Source organism: Octodon degus, unplaced genomic scaffold (genome assembly GCF_000260255.1).
Source record: "Octodon degus isolate 3935 unplaced genomic scaffold, OctDeg1.0 scaffold00028, whole genome shotgun sequence".
Taxonomy (NCBI): domain Eukaryota; kingdom Metazoa; phylum Chordata; class Mammalia; order Rodentia; family Octodontidae; genus Octodon; species Octodon degus.
The window spans coordinates 15,144,665-15,151,158 of NW_004524604.1; the positions used below are offsets into that span (position 1 = coordinate 15,144,665).

The following is a 6,494-nucleotide window of genomic DNA, read 5'->3' on the forward strand; positions in this document are numbered from 1 at the left end:
CTGGAAAAGGTTCAGAATGCAGCAACGTGCTAACACTGTAAGAAACAGGCCACATACAGATTCTTTGATGAAAGGTTTCAGATAGTATGTGTAGAGTATAGATAGGTTTTTTTTTTCCAAGACCATAGATTTTTTTTAAAGAAATTTATTTATTTTTTATTTTTTTGGCAGAACCAGGGATTGAACTCAGACCCTTGCACTTGCCAGGGAAGCGCTTATTCCACTGAGCCATCTCCCCAGCCGACCATAGATTTTTAGAGAGAACACATATTTATGTGTGAAGTTTGGCAAGCACACATGTGGCGGTTGCACTGAACAAGGTCTTGGGTTACAGTTACAAGATTAACTGTGTCTTTCATAGAACAGTCTCTCCTTTCTGAGGTCATTTTTCTCTTACAAATAAATGGTGTGTGTTGACCTACTTCTGAGAGAAGTAGGATCCTGTTTACTACCTTGGTGCATTCTCCATTTAGGTATTTTTTTAAGACGTGGACATTTTCCCAGACTTCTAGCCATTATCTGGACATTGTAGGATTCCTGGGTCTTATCAGCAATGCAAGAGGACAGAGGACATCACATCTTTTTCAGGTGAAGTTTGAAAAAACCTTGTATTTTATCCATAGTTAGTGAGTAAAATAGTAATGGAAAATTATTGTCACATTTTCTTTGCTTTTAAACTAGGCCCCCTGCTGCCTGTCTATAGGCCTGTTAATGTCTTTTTAAATTTTTTTTTTAATTTATGTGTGTGTGTGTGTGTGGCCAGCTCAGCCCACCAGGGGGCGGGGCTGGCTGGCATGTGGTGCTGGGGGATTGAACCGCAGTCCCTGTGCTTTGCCAAGCTTGTTCTAAGTAGGTGCTTTAGACCACTGAGCCATCTCACCAGCCCCTGTTAATGTCTTTCGGACTAATCATTATTCTGTCTAACCATTACCTAGTTAGCTTGGAATCAGGCAGTGAACAAGGGGTGGCCTAAGATAGAATCTGTTGGATGAAAAGAAAATGTCCCATACACCAAGAAATAATTCAAGCCATCTAGCTTCTTAAATTTAGAAACATAAAAGCTAACACAGGAAAAGAGAATAAAGAGCTAGGGGAAAAAAATGGTTAGATGAGAAGCCTTCCTTCCTCAGAAAACACTTATGCAAAATATGCTAAGTTAGTCAACAGCTCCTCTCTACCTCTGGACTGGACTTGGTGGAATTCACAAATGAAAGTGTTAGTCTTATCTATGTAGGAGTAACATGAACAAATCACAATGGAAAACTCCACTGTCAGAGTCCCCTACTGGTGAGTATCCACTAAGAGTTGCTGTTCTGCATATTTCTAGTAAGCACTCTTCTACTTCCTCCTTTTGTCCAAGATTTCATTCTTCAACTTTGTGAGGGTTTGTACAGAGTCAGTGTACTTGTTTCAAATTGTTCCTCAAGTAGTATTTGGTACATTGACTTGATTTGCTGGTTAATATAAGAGACAACTAATGAAAATATTGCAGTGGTACATTGGTTCATGAACTCAGTTTTCTCTATGATTTTAGTCACAAACTGAGCTGGTCAAAAATCAAATCAATTTTTTCTGTAAAGCCAACAGTGATCTTAACCACTGAGTTTGATTTGGTTCTCATCCAACTCAGTTTGTGACCAGAATGATGAAAAGAATCAAATTTATGAATAGAGGTATCATATTTGGTATATTTATTTTTCTCAAAATTATCTACTTTCCTCTGATGTATTTTTTGCTCATTGTAGCACATAGTGATTTTATTAATCTTAGGAATTGGTGCATATAAAACCACAACTAAATTCCTCTTAATGCTCATTTACCCTTTTTCCTCATTCCAAACATCTCTTGGTTTTCTTGTTTGCACAATATCTGCCTCTTTGTTTTCTATTAGTCATCTCTTCTTCTTTAAATGATTTATAATTTGAGTTCCTCATATAAGAGAAACCACACAATATTTAAGTTTTTTTGTCTGATTCATTTCACATAGCATACTTGTCTCAAGGTACATATATATTCTTATAAGTAGCTAAAATATAATCCACTTCATGGCAGAAGAATAGTCTGCAATATATAAATGCATTTATATTTTCTTTATTCATTAATGTATTGATAAATACATAGTTTATTTCCAAGACTTAGAAATTACAATTTATACTGCTATCAATATCAGAGTGCAGGTATAATAGGTAGGTAGGCAGGTAAGTTAGACAGAATTTAATACATTCAGAGAGGGACTGGACTCTCAAGAAGTCAGTGAAAAATAAAGACATCAGAATGGTGACTGGAGGCATATCTGTTGAAGGAAGGCCTCAAGGTAAAGTCACAGTGGCTCTACTTACATACTTATCTAAGGGATAATCAGAACTGCAATTAGTACTACCAGGCTATTAAGTCCAGGAATGCATTAGATACCTGCATGGGTAATTAGAAGACCTAGACTCATCCCTTTCCAAAGATGTGCCTGTTTTAGAAGTCATCTACAAGCCAAAGTTAATTGTGTCAGTCATATGCCCATAAGCAGTTACATGCCATGCTTCCTTATGGGATCAGTGTCAGCTAAGCAGCTACACTTGTAATTTTATAGGTTGATTCTTATTATCAACATTATCAATGTACCTGCATTCTGACTTTGCTCTATGGATTACCCCTCGCCCATGGCCTTGGTGGTATCTCACTGCAGTCTGCTCCTGTATCTCAGGAGCCATTTCTGTTCCCCCATAAACATTTCCTACTCGTGATCTCCATTGTCCTTTAGAATTTCTTCTTCAGTTTTAGGGTAGGGGAAGGCAAAATGTCTGATGTCTAGCAGATGGGGAATTATATTTCTCCTGTATCAATAGACTGAATTAACTTTTTTGAGAAGTTATTTAGAAGAATAGTTGGCCAAATAGAATTTCTATTTTTGGTTTTTAGAGTTATCTCCATGCCAATTTTCATAGTGATTTTGTTCCATGGGATATGGTGTTCCAGGACATAGTTTCAGTCTTTTGTGCAGGACAGACAAATAATTGGATGATACACACAATGGTAAGGGAAAAGCAGCTAAGTTTAGAATGGGGAGGTACATCAGAGTGAGTGGGCTCACACCAGCAGAAAGGAAAGCTGGCTTGAGTGATGAATGAGTTGGACTGAGGATTTTAAATTGCTGGGCCAGGTCTTGGGTGCATTCTACTTGGTCTTCCTGAGTATAACGGATAATATGAATGACACTGAGTCCTATTAGGTACAGCTACTGCACATTTCTTATATTGCACTATATTGTAACTGAATGCATCAGATACAATCTTTAATAAGCTTCAGTGAAGGAAGCTTATTATGGATCATGCCACTCACCTGAGTCCTGCATGTATTTTGGAATTCAGGAGTTTTTTTTTTTTTCCTGTTCTTACCTCTGCCTCTGATAAAGGGCTTTCGGACAAAGCTTTTGGGATTGGCTCTGGAACATTGCCAGGTTCAGGTAAATAGAAGATAGTGGTCCCTCAACCCCTAATTGCACTATCAATATAAATTATATTAGTTTGTATTCTGAAAAACAGTGTAGAAAGATAATTTTTTTTTCCTAATCAGCCCAATTAGCATTAGAATTGTTTTTTTTTTTATGATACCAGCTCTTTAGGAGCAAAATGGAGACTCAGTTTTATTTCAGCATGTATTCATCTATAGGCCAGAGATATTGAACATTTTTTTGTGTATTTATAGACTATTCATGATTTTCTTCAGAGATGTAAGTTTTCCTTTTAGGTGCCCATTTCTTCATTGAGTCTTTTGTGGCTTCTAAATTTGTAAAGATCTTTGCATAATTTTCATCTTTGTCCTCTCACCAACTCGTAGTTGACAAAAATTGTTCCCATGCTATAGACCATCTCTTCCCGGCTGTTACTTCATTACATGTGTAGAAGTTATAAATCTGGTGTGATCTGATGTTTTGATTCTTTTTTATACTTTATTTTACTGTAAAGAGTATAAACAAAAACAAACTGCAAAAAAAAAAAGATACAGACACAGTGACATACAATACATATGATACTGAACTTCAAAACAAGAATAGAAATGGGTATGCTAGATTGGTCAAATAATTGAACATTAGCCCTTGTTTTCAACAAACCTTAATTTTTTCCATGTCCTTTTTACTTTTTGTAATTAAAAATTTATTTTAAAGAGAGTATAATAATAATTGATAAGACATTAGAAATGGTACACATTTAGAAGAACAAGATGAGAGGTATTCAGCTGTGATTTTTGTACTGCACATTGCTATCTTTGATGTAGTTGCTCAGATTACACATATTAGCATGTAGTTACTCAAAGTGAAAATTTAAAAATTAACTGCTACATTCAAAAAACTGATAGAAATTAGTAGAACAATCCTCTCAGCTATCCGGTGCATAAACTTCAATGATTATTCTCCATTCCTTTTTTTTTTTCACTATCTTTTATCCTTTTCCTCATCTTCATTGTTTATTCCTTATGTTTAGTCTCTTTCCACTTTACTATATCTATTATAACTCTGAGATTTTAAAAATCTGGAATGTTTCATGAATTTGCATGTTATCCTTTTGCAGGGGCCATGCTAATCTCTGTTTCATTCCAATTTTAGTGTATGTGCTACCAAAGTGAGCACAGTATTTTGATTCTTTATGCTATTTCTTTTGTACCTGGGATTCTATGCAGAAAGCACGTTTTATGCCTATGTCTTCAGTACTTTAATTTCCAGGGCCAGCATCATAGCTCAGCTGACAAGCACCTGCTTTGCCAAGCACAAGGACCAGGGTTTGATCCGCGGTCCTATATGCTGTGCTATCCCCACCCTAGGTGTGCTGAGCTGGCCACCACGTCTGGGCATGCCTGTAATCCCAGCACTGGAGAGGCTGAAAACAGGGGGATCACAACAAGACCAAGCTGCTTAGTGGGGCCCTGTACCAAATACATAAATGGGAAAAAAAGACTTCAATTTCCAGCAAATGAAGTGCTTCTATTTTAATATTTAGATCTTTGATCAGTCTTGATTTTAATTGAGTACATCGTGAAGAATACGAGCCTAGCTTCAATCTACTGCTTGTATACCGGCAGTTTTCCAAGCACATTTATGACCATCTTTCACCCAGTATGTGTTTATAGGAAACGTGGTTAAACATCAGATGGAGAAATGTGTCTGGTGCTCTTTCTGCATCTTCTGCTTTGTTCTATTGATCTGCATTTCTGTTTTTGTACCAGAGCCTTGCTGTTTTAGCCACTGCTACTTTGTAATGGTTTATAATAAAACTTGAATTCCTGGACTGTGTTGCTTTTCTTCTTTGCTCTTGGTGCCTAGAATTATTCAACTATTTTATGCCTCTTTGGGTTTTATATATATATTCAGGAATATTTCTTCTACTACTGTGAGAAATGTTTGTTTAGGTTGCATTGAATCTGAGTTTTGTTAATATAATCATTTTTCCAATATTATTTCTGTTTATTTGGAAATAGAGAATATGTTTATATTTCTTTTTCAAAAATTTCCTCACATTTTAAAGAGAATATAAATAGAAAAAACACATTAGAAATTATATAGCATTTCACCGAACAAGATAATAAGAATTCAACCAAGGTTGTTATATTGTGTTTTGTTGTCTGCAAATTAACTATTCAGATTACCACAAATAAGTATACAAAATCGGTCAAAAGAGTTACCAAAAATTAAAAAGGAGAGAGAAGAAAACAAAATTAAGCATTAACTGTTCCTTTCAATAGAACAGCAGAACAATTATCCAAACTATTCTGTATATATACGTAAATCTTTCCTTCTTTCTTTCTTTCTTTCTTTCTTTCTTTCTTTCTTTCTTTCTTTCTTTCTTTCTTTCTTTCTTTTTTTTTTCTTTCTTTTCCTCATCCCCATTGTTCCCTTCCTCTGAACAGATTCTTTCTGTTTCACAGTATCTATTGTACCTTTCAGATTTTTATTTACTCTTTCAGGTTCTTATATTAGTGAGAAAATACAGGGGTGGGTCTGATTTATTTCACTTATGATTGTGGTCTCTAGTTGCATTAATTTACCTATAAAAGCCTTAAGTTTATCTTTTCTTAAAAAAACAAAATAATTTACTTAATTGGATAAAAAATATCACATCTTTTTATCCATTACATAGTTGAAATGACATTTGGGCTGTTTTCAAGATTTAGCTATGGCAAAAATGTGCTGCTTTAAACAACGCATATAGCACTGTATTATGTTTTCAGTTTTTCTGAAAAAATACCCTGGAGGGGAATAGCTGCCTCAAAAGGCACCTCCAATCTCAGGTTTTTGAGGCATCTCCACACTGATTTCCATAATGGTTGTGCCAGTCTACACTTCCACCAAAAGTAGAGAAGGGTTCCTTTTCCCCACAGCCCCTCTGACACTTTGTATTGATTGACTTCCTGGTGATGGCCACGCTTCTGGGACGAGATGGTAATGTCAGCTTCATCTCCTGTTCAGAGTGCTATAGACCTCTCCATGGAGAGCTTTTACAACATTT

General features: G+C 35.7%; 1 non-coding gene across 1 annotated transcript; it reads right to left on the minus strand.

The window, feature by feature from the left end:
- Positions 1–4,517: 4,517 nt before the first annotated feature.
- LOC111816228 lies at positions 4,518–4,621 on the minus strand. Its single transcript, XR_002820675.1, has one exon. It is a non-coding gene; the product is annotated as a U6 spliceosomal RNA (small nuclear RNA).
- Positions 4,622–6,494: the final 1,873 nt, after the last annotated feature.